Source organism: Rutidosis leptorrhynchoides, chromosome 8 (assembly GCF_046630445.1).
Source record: "Rutidosis leptorrhynchoides isolate AG116_Rl617_1_P2 chromosome 8, CSIRO_AGI_Rlap_v1, whole genome shotgun sequence".
Classification (NCBI taxonomy): domain Eukaryota; kingdom Viridiplantae; phylum Streptophyta; class Magnoliopsida; order Asterales; family Asteraceae; genus Rutidosis; species Rutidosis leptorrhynchoides.
Genome location: NC_092340.1, coordinates 171,761,963 through 171,775,792, shown reverse-complemented (window position 1 = coordinate 171,775,792; position 13,830 = coordinate 171,761,963).

The following is a 13,830-nucleotide window of genomic DNA, read 5'->3' as shown; positions in this document are numbered from 1 at the left end:
AGTTTTCCTTCAAAGAATCCAAATGATTCTGTGCCTGCTGAAATCGTTAGCAAACATCTTATTTCTCTTTCTAAACCTTCACAGACAAATTTTCTTCATCATCCATTGATATTAGAAATTCTAAGATATTCTCGTATGTTCTATTAAAAATATCCTCCATATTTCTGGCGATATTTTCACAACTATTCTTATCTGAGATCATTTATCTCTCCGTAATATCTGCAACATAAAAGAAACTGTGTTAGTTTCTAAATTCTGAAATCTTTGAGTTTAAAATATGAATGTTTTGAAGTAGTGTTGGGAACTGAAGCATGGATTAGTATAATATAATGACATCTGATCAACGTCATTATATTACAGTAAGTCATGCTGAGTTTCTAATGAAGCATGATGATTCACAGTACCGTCATCATGTGCCATTTACACGACTCTTACATTGTATCTAATCTCTAAACATATTAAGAGAATATTTTTCTGGATGACTCGGTCTTCTCCAGGGTATTCTGGTAATTTAACAAATCAAAATCGTTCTATTACCATTTTCTTCTTAGAGCATTAGCTATGTTCATTCTGAATTTCATATCTACGAATTCCGGACCATTACTCGCTTGACTCGAGGTCGGGAAGAGAAAACGAAAGCATGAAGCTCCGAAAAATAATGAAGAATATAAACTCCGATAATAACCCCGAAATTATAAACCGTGTATATCGATGCAGATAGCAATATAGAGACATGGGAGAATTAGAAACACTATAAACACAAGAGTATAGTAGAAGTAAATAGATTCTTCTGGTGGTAGATAAAAAAGAAGAATGACAGATATAAAAGTTAGGAGTATATCAAGAATCAGGACTGGATGGAGCATATTGATGAATGCTTTAAAGTAAGAATCAAGGGAGAAAGAATAGAAGGTGTGCGTCGTGGAAAATAAGGAAACGAAGGGGTGAATTTATAGTGAAATATCCGACAGAGCAATCGAAACAGATTATTGCTTATAATCAAAGAAGATCCTGATTTCCTTAATCACCAAAGAACCAAATCTTATTACGTAAGATTCTCTTTAAATCCTGGAAATCAATCATAACTACATCATCGGTTAAGACGAATATATTTTACTCATCTCACTCTTTTACGATAGTCTCATTTATATTCTTCACATAATCGAATCGTTTTATCTACATTACTCAATGATGATAAAACTCCATTATCACCTTATATTTTTCATGAAAACCTTCTTATTGTTATCCATAACAACCTCTATCAAATTTCGGGGACGAAATTTCTTTAACGGGTAGGTACTGTAATGACCCGGAATTTTCCGACCAAATTATACTTATGAGATTAATATTTATATAAATTAAACCATACCAACATGATAAGCAATCCAAATTGTTGAGACTTGTGTTTTTGAAAAGAGTTTTACACAACGTTTGACCGTCCAATATGACCGATGATATCACGAACTATATAACATACGATAATTATACGTTTGTGTATATATATGTATTTATATATATTTAAAATGATCTAAGGATGGTTTAACATCTCATTGTGTACTAATGACAATGAGTTATAAGTATATTTTGAAACTACTAACTTAAGTTTTCAAAACGATAACTATATGTAACATTCTTTGATATATATACTTATAATCTATAATGCTTATACATGTATCGTATATATAATGTATTTAATCACTTTTTAAGGACTTAAATACATAAAACAATATAAGTATATTCACAAAAGATAGTTATATTTGAATTCTCGTTCCGTTTCCTCAAGATTTCTATACGTATATCTTTGGGTATATGTACCCGTATCATACCCAGCTTCTATATGTATTTACTATTAGTATATACACATCAAATCAACATCCTAATCAACATTATTACTGCCCTAGATATGAGGTAACCAGGATTTGTCAAGTAGTATGAATTATTAGTAAGAAAACAAAATTAGGAATCCTTTTCTTTCTTTATAAACTAAAAAAGTTTTTATAAATGAACACCATTTCTTCACTCCATTTTCTCATACCTACACCCTCATTTCTCTCTCAAAATACTCCTAACTTCATACTTGATCATCTTCAAGCATTTTCCCCATCATTTAGCTTCAATTACAAGCCTTAAACACCATAAGAAAACTCTTTCAAGAACATATCAAAATAACCACCCATTTGAAGAAGTTTACTTCCAACCTTTTGATCTAACTCCACCACTCTTTGATTCCAAGATTATTTCTAATCTTTTGCAGTAACTTTATCCAAGTAACTTGAGGTAGTAACCTTGTTCATAATCATATTCAATTCATATTTATATAGCTATCTTATTTTGTGGTATAAAATTTTAACAACAAGAACATAGTTTGAATGATTTCAAACTTGTTCACAAACTAAATAGATCCTTCTAACTTGACTTTTAAAACACTTCAAGACCTGTAATATATCATAATGATATGCTAACCTAACAAGATATAACTTGGTTTTAAAAAGAACATCTTAAAAACTGAATCTACGTCGTCAGAGTGCAACCGGGGCTGTTTTGGGTTGGATAATTAAAAACCATCTTGAACTTTGAATTGGAAGTTCATGTTCTGGAAAAATGATATTTCTTATGAATATGTTAACAGATAAAAATTTCATGATTTAACTCAAAGTGTAAGTATTTTTAGAAAAATGATCATTAAATGTTGTTTTTATGATGGAAAATGATCACTTTCATAAATTTCACCAAAGTTTGACCTATAACCTATGATTTCGAATACAAACTAAGGTATTTTCAGTTCATATTCTTAAAATTTGACTCGATCCAAGGAAGTGGCAAGTTGAACCAACAAAAACGGAGTTGTAATGAAGAAACTACGACTAAAACAAGATTGGGTATCCGAAGCTAGTTTAGCTACGAAAATATTTGGAGAAAAAGTAAATTAATCATATCTTTTCTAATTCATATGATATTTTATATATAATTACTTATGATTTGATTTTATATATTTCTGGACCACCCGTAAACAACACGAGAAGATTAATCATAAGACCTCATGATTGTACGCAACACGTTATTTGACAACACGGTACTTTATGTACGCAACACGTCATTTGACAACATGGTACCATGGGTCGAGATTAATTCTGATCAATACGAATACGATGGGGTCTTTATTTATTTTATTTAAGCAACTAATTGTGGACCACTAACATCGGACTGCTAACTACGGACTAAGAAAATATTAAAAGTATTAAAAGTATATATAAATATATATATATATATATATATATATATATATATATATATATATATATATATATATATATATATATATAAAATGATTACTTAAAAAGAAAATATGTTGATATATTATATATATGGTTAGGTTCGTGATATCTATCGGTGACCAAGTCGAATTAAATACCTTCAAGGAAAAAGTGAGTTTCATTTGCTCCCTTTTTAATTGCTTTTGCAATATATATTTTTGGGCTGAGAATACATGCGCTGATTTTATAAATGTTTACAAAATAGACACAAGTACTTAAAAATATATTCTACGTTGAGTTGTACCACTGGCATATTTCCCTGTAGCTTGGTAACTACTATTTACATGGGTATTGTAAACGCGAATCCTGTTGATAGATCTATCGGGCCTGACGACCTCAACCGGACTGGACGACCAGTATTCAACGGTTGCACAGTACTTCGTTTTGGTGACTACACTTGGTACGATGTATTGAGATTTCATAATAAAGGGAATATGCGACGTTGATTAAATGTTAAGTATGGTTACCAAGTGCTCAACCACTTAGAATGCTTTACATACACTTGCGAGTGTATTATGTTTATGATTATGAAATCTTGTGGTCTATTAACATATTGAAATGATTGTTATGATAAACCTATGAACTCACCAACCTTTTGGTTGACACTTTAAAGCATGTTTATTCTCAGGTACGAATTAAGTCTTTCGCTGTGCATTTGCTCGATATAAGGACATTACTTGGAGCCGATCATCGCAATGGGACCAAATGTTGATGACTTCGTCCAGGTGGATTAGGACGGGTCCTTTCAGATAACACCAGTACCACCAACAACAACCGCATCGCAAACCTCAACTTCACAATCTGTCACATGAACATGAACATCAACGTCATACACACCATAGATACCAAGGAGTACCAACAACAATGAACGATGAAGTATCAATTCATAACTTCATTGAAGAAATATTCTGCGAAGAATATGTGGTTTCTAAAAGTTTTAGAGATATTTATTCTAGCTCAAACCAAAAATCAAATGAGTTTAATATCAAATTGACTCATTAAATCCATAATTACATCTGAAGAAAATATATATGTATATATATTTTCATAAAGATTGTAATTGAAAATTCTTTCGTACAAACTGTTAATGATGAAAATATTTTAACGGGTAAGTAATACCCGAGGAATATTTAGATTTCACATTCATAAGTTACATTGTACATTCTTCGAATCTGATTCAACAGTCATTTACTATCCTACTTACATCCACAAGATATACGTATCCGTTCACCGCAGAATTACCATTTTCATTCAATTTCATGTTTGGATTTTGACCTATTAGAATCCAACAAGTGGCATAATGAAGAAAACATTGGACAAAATAAAGTTTGTTAGAAACAAATAAATTAACTATAAGGAAATTTTGTTAAGAATCCACGCTAACTGTTCCTAGCTAACTGTTCCTAGCTAACTGTTAATTCCGTATTACCTTCTATTTATCGCAATTTATTTATTACAATTTTAATTCTCGTAATTTTATTTATCGTCATTTAATTTCTGTCATTTATTTTACGCACTTTAAATATCGGGACACGTACACAAGGTTTTGACATATCATATCGACGCATCTATATATATTATTTGGAATAACCATAGACACTCTATATGCAGTAATGCTGGAGTTAGCTATACAGGGTTGAGGTTGATTCTACAATAATATATATAGTTTGAGTTGTGATCGAGTCTGAGACATGTACACGGGTCACGATACTTATTAATTAATTCGAATATTATATATTAAACTATATATGAATTATTGAACTGTTAACTATGGACTATCGACTGTGCACTAATAACATTGAACAATTAAAATGAATTAAAATATTGATTATAACATATGAAACTAAACATTTCTTCAAGTTTGCCACTTGATTTCATCTTAAACCTCGTTTGTATCTTGATGATTACAATCTGCGTTCAAACCTTCCATGATTCTTGAAAATACCTCAATCAAGAGGATGATCCAATCACACGTTATCAACGAGAGGAAGTATAATGCATATAGTTATGCACCTGAAAAACTCTCGAAACCTGAGTAAACGTTTAACGCGTAGCTGTGCTAATTCCTTTAGCGTTATTATTATCGAAAATAACTTTGCAATCTCTTTCCAAATTAGCCAATTTTGTCACAGCTCCAACAAGTCAACTTCGATTTTTTCGTTCGAAACAACCTTATTATAACCTTGATATATATGAGTGCTCTTTTATTGTTACCGGGGAACTTTTTATATTCCATCATATTACCAGCAGACGTACCAGCAACCTCATTGCTACTTGGCTTAAATCTCTTCGACAAAACACTATATTTATCTATTGAAGTCTTATCATGAACTCATCCGCATCTTGTAACGAGAACTGCCATACCAATTACCGAGAATCAGCAATCAGTACTTTGAAAACTCACAGCATATCTACATCAACAGTTATATGTATGACATTTATCTCTTAGAATTATGATCTTTTATTCTGAAATTCTGAAAAGTACTCAGTCACAAATCAATACTCTAAATGTTGAAAAAGCTGAATGAAGCAGTAGAAACCGTAGACAACCGTAAACAACCTTAATCATCGGAAGTTTGATGATAAAGAATAGTATGTTGGAAAAACTCAGAAAAGTTGGAACTGGAAAACGGATTGAGCTAACCACGAAGGAGACCAAGGACTAATACAAGAACTATACCATATATTCAAAGAATCCAGATAATTCTGGATCCGATGAAACCTTCAACGAATATCTTGCTCCGTACTCATGTTAAATTTTATGGAAAAATCTTTCTTCATCAACCTTCGATCTTAGAAATTCCAAAATATCAACATAAATATCTTCGATATTTCTGAGGATATTTTCATAAATGTTCTCGTCCAAAATTAATTATCTCTCCGCGCTATCTGTGATATACCATAAAAGGAAACTATTTTAGTTTCTAAATTCTGAAAAATTCGAATTTAAAGTATGAATGTTTTGAAGTAGTGTTGGGAACTGATGTATGAGTTAGTATAATATAATGACACTTGATCAACGTGATTATATTACAGTAAGTCATGCTGAGTTTCTAATGAAACATGATGATTCACAGACTATAACGTCATCATGTGCCATGTTACACGACTTTTACATCCTACCTAATCTCTAAACATATCAAAAACATAAATTCCAGATAGTTCTATCTTTTCTCTTGAATTCTGGTAATTTAACCAATCAAGATCATGCTATCACAATTTCTCACTTAGAACATTAGCCACATTCATTCGAAACACCATACCTACGAATTATGGACCATTACTTGTTGTACTTAGAGTTGAGAAGAGAATAAAAAAGCAAAGAGCTCCGAAATATAAGGGAGAATATAAAGCCCGATAACAATACATAAATTACAAACCGTGTATATCAATGTTTATCGCAACATAAAGACACGGGAGAATTAAAAATATTATAACCCCAAGGGCGAAGTAGAAGAAAACAGATTCCTCCGGTGGTAGTTAGAAAAGGAGAATGATTGTTGCGATAGTAAGGATAAGGACAAGAATTAGAACGGGATTAAGCATTTTCACAATCTTTTGAAATTGGAAATTGAGTATAGAAGTGGTACAAACTAATGGAACGGAAAAGGTAAATTTATAATGGAAATATCAGACGTAGTAATCGGGACAAATCATCGCATTTAATTAAAGAGATCCTAATTTCCTTAAGTCTCGAAGAATCAGATCTTATAGATTTTCAAGATTTTCTTTTGAATCCTTTGAATTCCGAAATTCCACCACGACTACGTCAAAAGTTATGACCAAACATATTTTTCCTCATTTCACTATTTAGTGATAGCTTCACTCGTACTCTTCAAGTAATCGAAATGTCTTATTCATATTACTCAATGGTAATAAAACTCTATTTATCGACTCATATTCGTCATGAAAACATTTTTATTGTTAGCCATGACCACCTCACTCAAATTTCGGGACGAAATTTCTTTAACGGGTAGGTACTGTGACGACTCGAGAATTTTCGACTAAATTTAAACTTAATCTGTATATGATTTCAATACGATAAGCAAAGTATGTGATGTTGAGTCTAGAAAATTTTGAAACGATGTTCATATATTCAATTGACCTTTGACTGTGCCCGACGATTCACGAACAATTGCTTGTAAATACATATATATGTATAATACAAATTAGTATTATTATCATGAGTAATAGTATTATTATTATTATTATTATTATCATTTTTATAGTTAATATCATTATTATTATTTAATAATTTTATAGATATTATAAATATAATTATTATTAGTATTATTATATTAATAGATTTAGTATTAATATTTATAAAACACAGACAAATCTAAATTCTGTTTAACATCGCTATCTAAACTATTTAATTTGTCTATTTGATCTAACATACCGATCCAATTGTTATAAACACAAACAAAATCTGTTTGATGTCACTTTCTCCTTTTCTTAATTTTCCTTTGATTGAAAGTTTTGTCAACCAATTATCGATATTTAACAAGTGAATTATTCAAGGATATTGATTAACTTTATTCTGTTTGCTTTATGCTCAACCAATCACAACCTACATACATAATCACATATGCATTACACGTACATATAGATATCATACACTCCATCATCTCTTTAACTCTTCTATTACTATCTTATATATGAATACAAGTATATGAATGTGATATTATATCAAAAACTTTCACACTTTGTTTTCTTTTCTTTCTGGGATCAAAACCTAGAACCAACCCAAACCATCTTACTCACTAGTGTGTTCTTCTTTCGTTCGTTTACGAAACCAACTTGAACACCTCTCTTCCTTGCTCCTAATTTACCGAGAAGAACAACCTTGGACAACTTGTGTTCCTCTTTTGCAAAACCAACACAAACCCAGTCATTCTTTCTATTTCTATTTTCGGTTTAACATAGAACCATCATCACTCCGATCCCTAACAAGATTATCCACTACTCTTTCTCTGTTTAACTATTAATCACCACCATTAACAAACCACCACCCTAAACTTCAACCTTCCACCATCGATCACCATACTATCCTCATCACCTCTAACTGCTATCTCTCTACTTCTCTTCTCTCTCTCTCTCTCTCTACTAAATGTGTTCCTTGACTAACCTTTGATCAAACCACTACAACCGTCATTAAAACCTATGGATGTTTCTGTATTGGTCATCACTAGATTACCGAAAACCTCACCATTATCTTCTCCTCTCTCTCTTCTTTTCTCTCTTGATTCAGCAAACATCGAACCCAAACAAGCAACCTCTACTTCCTTTATTTCCTACTGCTTTTTGCAACTGTCAAATGCCACTATAGCTGCTATATTATTTCTGTTGTTGCAATCTTTCGAACTGACCCAACACAACCCCAAAACATCACCATTTTCGCTGTTCTTCTACTGCTATTACTCACGTCTGTATTCTGCTGCAGATTGAAGGGATAAGGATGATACAGTGGCGAGGTAATGAAGGTAATGATAATGATTATGAAGATATTGAATTTTCTAATGCCTAAGTTTAAGTTATACTATTATTAATTTAGGGAGCTATCAATAGAAAATGTTTAAAGTCTTAGCAACTTGGGTTATAGAATATTAAAGTATGGTGGGTTATCAAATAAGTTAGTAGGACACTTCATGGCCGACTAACATGGGTCTCTTAAATTGACATCTCCTTTTTTTTATATTCGTGTATGATTAAAGATATGGAGAGTAGCACGTTTTGACTAGAATGGTGATAAAAAGATGATAATGAATGGAAAATTTAATAGGAACGGGTTTGATGTTAAACGAATACATAAAGATGATGATAGTGATAATGATTAAAATGATAATTGATAATTATGAAAATAATTATGATGATTCATGTATAGATTAGGATGGGATGACGATGATGATGTAGATGATCATGATAATACACGATATGATGATGATGATTATAATGAGAAGATGATGATGCGGGTATAATGATAGATGATGATGATATTAACGTAAGATGATGATGACAAAACTGTTATATATTATAAAAGTAATTAAAATGGTTATAATAACAAAAAAGCATGATAGATTAGATGGTTTGGGGTGTTTGTGACTATCTAAGAGGTCTTGGGTTCGAAACCATGAGTGTGCAAATATTTTTTTCCAATAAAAACTATTCTAAGAGTGTGGGCCTGTTGGGCCGTGATCCTGTAGTGCACTGGGCCGTGAACTTCTGCTGTTGGACTATTTGTGTTTACATGGGTTTACAACTGGGTCATGAACCTTCCTTCAGTTAGTGGGCCGAGATTACATTCTCAGAATGGGCCGTGAATGATTTGTGTAGTTGGGCTGAATATGATGTTGGGCTGATGGTGAACTAAACATTGGATCCGAATCTCTATTTAAATGCATTACTTCTAAGAATTTATTAAATAAAATGGAATGGATGAGTGGTTTAAAGGTGTTTCGAGTGAGCGACAGGTCGCGGGTTCAAGTCCCGGCGAGGGCATTATTTTTAAAGCCTTTTCTTGTGGAGGTAGCTACTATTATTAATTTTAGTATTATTATCTTTATTATCATTACTAACATTATTATTATTATTATTACTATTATTTTATCACTTTTATTATTATTATTATCATTATTAACATATAACGTTTTTATTAGTATTATCATTATTATTAAGAGTATTATCATTTTTATTATTATCATTACTATTATTATTTCTAGTATTATTATAATTATTATTTTTCACAAACAAATGTTATCTATACAAAAATACATTACAAGTCAACTAATATTACATACTAGTATGTTATTAACTAATATATTTCTATTTATATTGATAAAACTTTAATTAAATTATATATTTATTACAAGAATAATTATATTTAAAAATACTAATTTTAATAAATTATAAAATATAAGTAAACTTAGTTGATTAAATGGGATATGTGTTAATATATATACTTGATATAGGTTCGTGAATCCGAGGCCAACCTTATATTGTTCAATGTCGTCATATGTATTTTTACTACAAAATACATTATGTGAGTTCATTTGCTCCCTTTTACTCTTTACATTTTTGGGACTGAGAATACATGCGCTGTTTTTACAACTGCTTTATTAAATGCTTTTGAAATACATTTTGAACTGCGAATACATGAAATGCTTTTATAAATGTTTGACGAGATAGACACAAGCAAAACATTCCTCGAATGAATTATGTAGACGTGATAATTGCCACCATTGAATTATGTGGACGTGATAATTTCCACAATTGATATGAATATTTTTCCCCTAATTATTATTGCTTGGTAACCTAAGAATTATGGAACATCACTAATTTTGAGAATTAGTGCACGCCTAATTGACGTGAATCCTAAAGGTAGCTACCGGGTTTAACACCCTCATCCAGAATGTTCACTAGACGGAAGGGCTAGTGGGCGTGGTGGTTAGTACTTCGAAGTTTATATGATTATTATACAGACGAGATGTTCTGTTTTGGGGATATTATTATGCGCATTATATGTTAAGGTCGGTTACCAAGCCAAGCAATAAATGAAAAGTGAATGTTATGTATCGAGAGAATGATTTTATACACAGGTTATGTGTATGATATTTTTGTACACAAGATATGTGTACGGTTACTAAGATTTATGAAAAATGGTTTCGTACACAAGAAAGGTGTACTGTATTTAAAAGATATCGCATGTACATTCCTGGTGGGTATAGGATTCGGGCCCATTTGTACCGTGCAGCATTTAAATCTTGTGGTCTATCAAAATGATGAATTTTTTATTGTTTATGATAAACTTATGAACTCACCAACCTTTTGGTTGACATTTTAAAGCATGTTTATTCTCAGGTATGAAAGAAATCTTTCGCTGTACATTTGCTCATTTTAAAAATATTACTTGGAGTCATTCATGACATATTTCAAAAGGAGTTGCATTCGAGTCACTGAGGTCATCAAGATTATTATTAAGTCAATTATAGTTGGATATATTATGAAATGGTATGCATGCCGTCAACTTTCGATGTAAATGAAAGTTTGTCTTTAAAAAACGAATGCAATGTTTGTAAAATGTATCATATAGAGGTCAAATACCTCGCGATGATATCAACTATTGTGAATCGTTTATATTGTATATGAACGGGGCATTTCAGTAAAACACGAAAAACACCGTAAAATCGGATATACGCTGTCGTAGTAACACCGCTGGCTGTTTTGGGTTAGTTAATTAAAAACTATGATAAACTTTGATTTAAAAGTTGTTCTTCTGGGAAAATGATTTTTCTTATGAACATGAAACTATATCCAAAAATCATGGTTAAACTCAAAGTGGAAGTATGTTTTCCAAAATGGTCATCTAGACGTCGTTCTTTCTACTGAAATAACTACCTTTACAAACATGACTTGTAACCTGTATTTCTGTCTATAAACTTATACATTTCTGTTTAGATTCATAAACTTAAGTTCAATATGAAACCATAGCAACTTGAAACACTCCAAACGGATTTAAAACGAAGAAGTTATGGGTAAAACAAGATTGGATATTTTTGCTTGTTGTAGCTACGTGAAAATTGGTGACAAATCTATATTAATCATATCCTAGCTAACTTATATTGTATTATACATTTATTCTAATATATTATGTAATCTTGGGATACCATAGACACATATGCAAATGTTTTGACATATCATATCGACCCATTTATATATATTATTTGGAACAACCATAGATACTCTATATGCAGTAATGTTGGAGTTAGGTATACAGGGTTGAGGTTGATTCCAAAAATATATATACTTTGAGTTGTGATCTTGTAATGACCCGCACTTTTTCGATCGTTCTATACTTATAAGAATAATATTTACATAAATTAAACCTTACCAACATGATAAGTAATCCAAATTGATGAGATTTATGTTTTTGAAAAGAGATTTACACAACGTTTGACCGTCTAGTTTGACCGATGATATCACGAACTATATAACATATGATAATTATATGTTTGTGTATATATATGTATATATACATATTTAACATGATCTAAGGATGTTTTAATACCTCATTTTGTATTAATAACAATAAGTTATAAGTATATTTTGAAACTACTAACTTAAGTTTTCAAAACAATAACCATACGTAACGTTATTTGATATAAATACTTATAACCTATAATGTTTATACATATATCGTATATATAATGTATTTAATCACTTTTTACAGACTTAAATACATAAAACAATATAAGTATATTCACAAAAGATAGCTATATTTGAATTCTCATTCCATTTTTCACAAAATTTCTATACGTATATCTAGAGTACATGTACTCGTATCATACCTAGCTTCTATACGTATTTACTATTGGTATATACACATCAAATCACCACCAACCAGTCCTTGTTCATGCCTTATGTATAAGGTAACTCTCTTGTTCATGCCTTATGTATAAGGTAACTACTTTTGATGTTTAGTATGACTAATTACATAAAAATACAACATGAAATTTTGTCCATGTTTTTCCATTAATCATGTTTTTATGGCCTTAAATACATCTTCCATTTTCAAATTTTACTACCTCATTTCTTTAACCAAAAACACACTCTTAAGAAACTCCATAACCATTCAGCTAAAATCCATGAAGATCTAGCCATAAAAACATCACTTAATCACCATAAGAAAACCCTTACAAAAACACTTCAAGAATCCTTCCAAGAACACAAGTTTACTTCCAATCTTTCATCCAATTCCATCACTCTTTTGGTTCTAGGTTTTTACTCCTCTTTTACAGCAATCTTGTCCAAGTAACTTGAGGTAGTAACTTTGTTCATAACCTTATTCGATTCATATATATATAGCTATCTTATTTTGTGGTATAAAATTTTAACAACAAGAACATAGTTTGAATGTTTTCAAACTTGTTTGCAAACTAAATAGATCCTTCTAACTTAACTTTTAAAATACTTCAAGACCTGTAATATAACATAAATATATGCTAATTTAACAAGGTATAACTTGGTTTTTCAAAGAACACCTTAAAAACTGAATTTACGACGTCGGAGTGTAACCGGGGGCTGTTTTGGGTTGGATAATTAAAAACCATCTTGAACTTTGAATTGGAGGTTTATATTCTGGAAAAATGATATTTCTTATGAATATGTTAACACATAAAAATTTCATGATTTAATTCAAAGTATAAGTATTTTTAGAAAAATGGTCATTAAATGATATTTTTGTAACAAAAATGATTAACTTCATAAGTTTCACTAAAGTTTGACCTATGACCTGTGATTTCGAATACAAACTAAGGTATTTACAGTTCATATTCTTAAAGAGGGACTCGATCCAAGGAAGTGGAAAGTTGAACCAACGAAAACGGAGTTGTAACGAAGAAACTATGACCAAAACGAGATCGGATATCTAAGACTAGTTTAGCTACGAAAATAATTGGAGAAAATTAAATAAATCACATATTTTTAAAATAACATGATATTTCATATATATGTACTCATA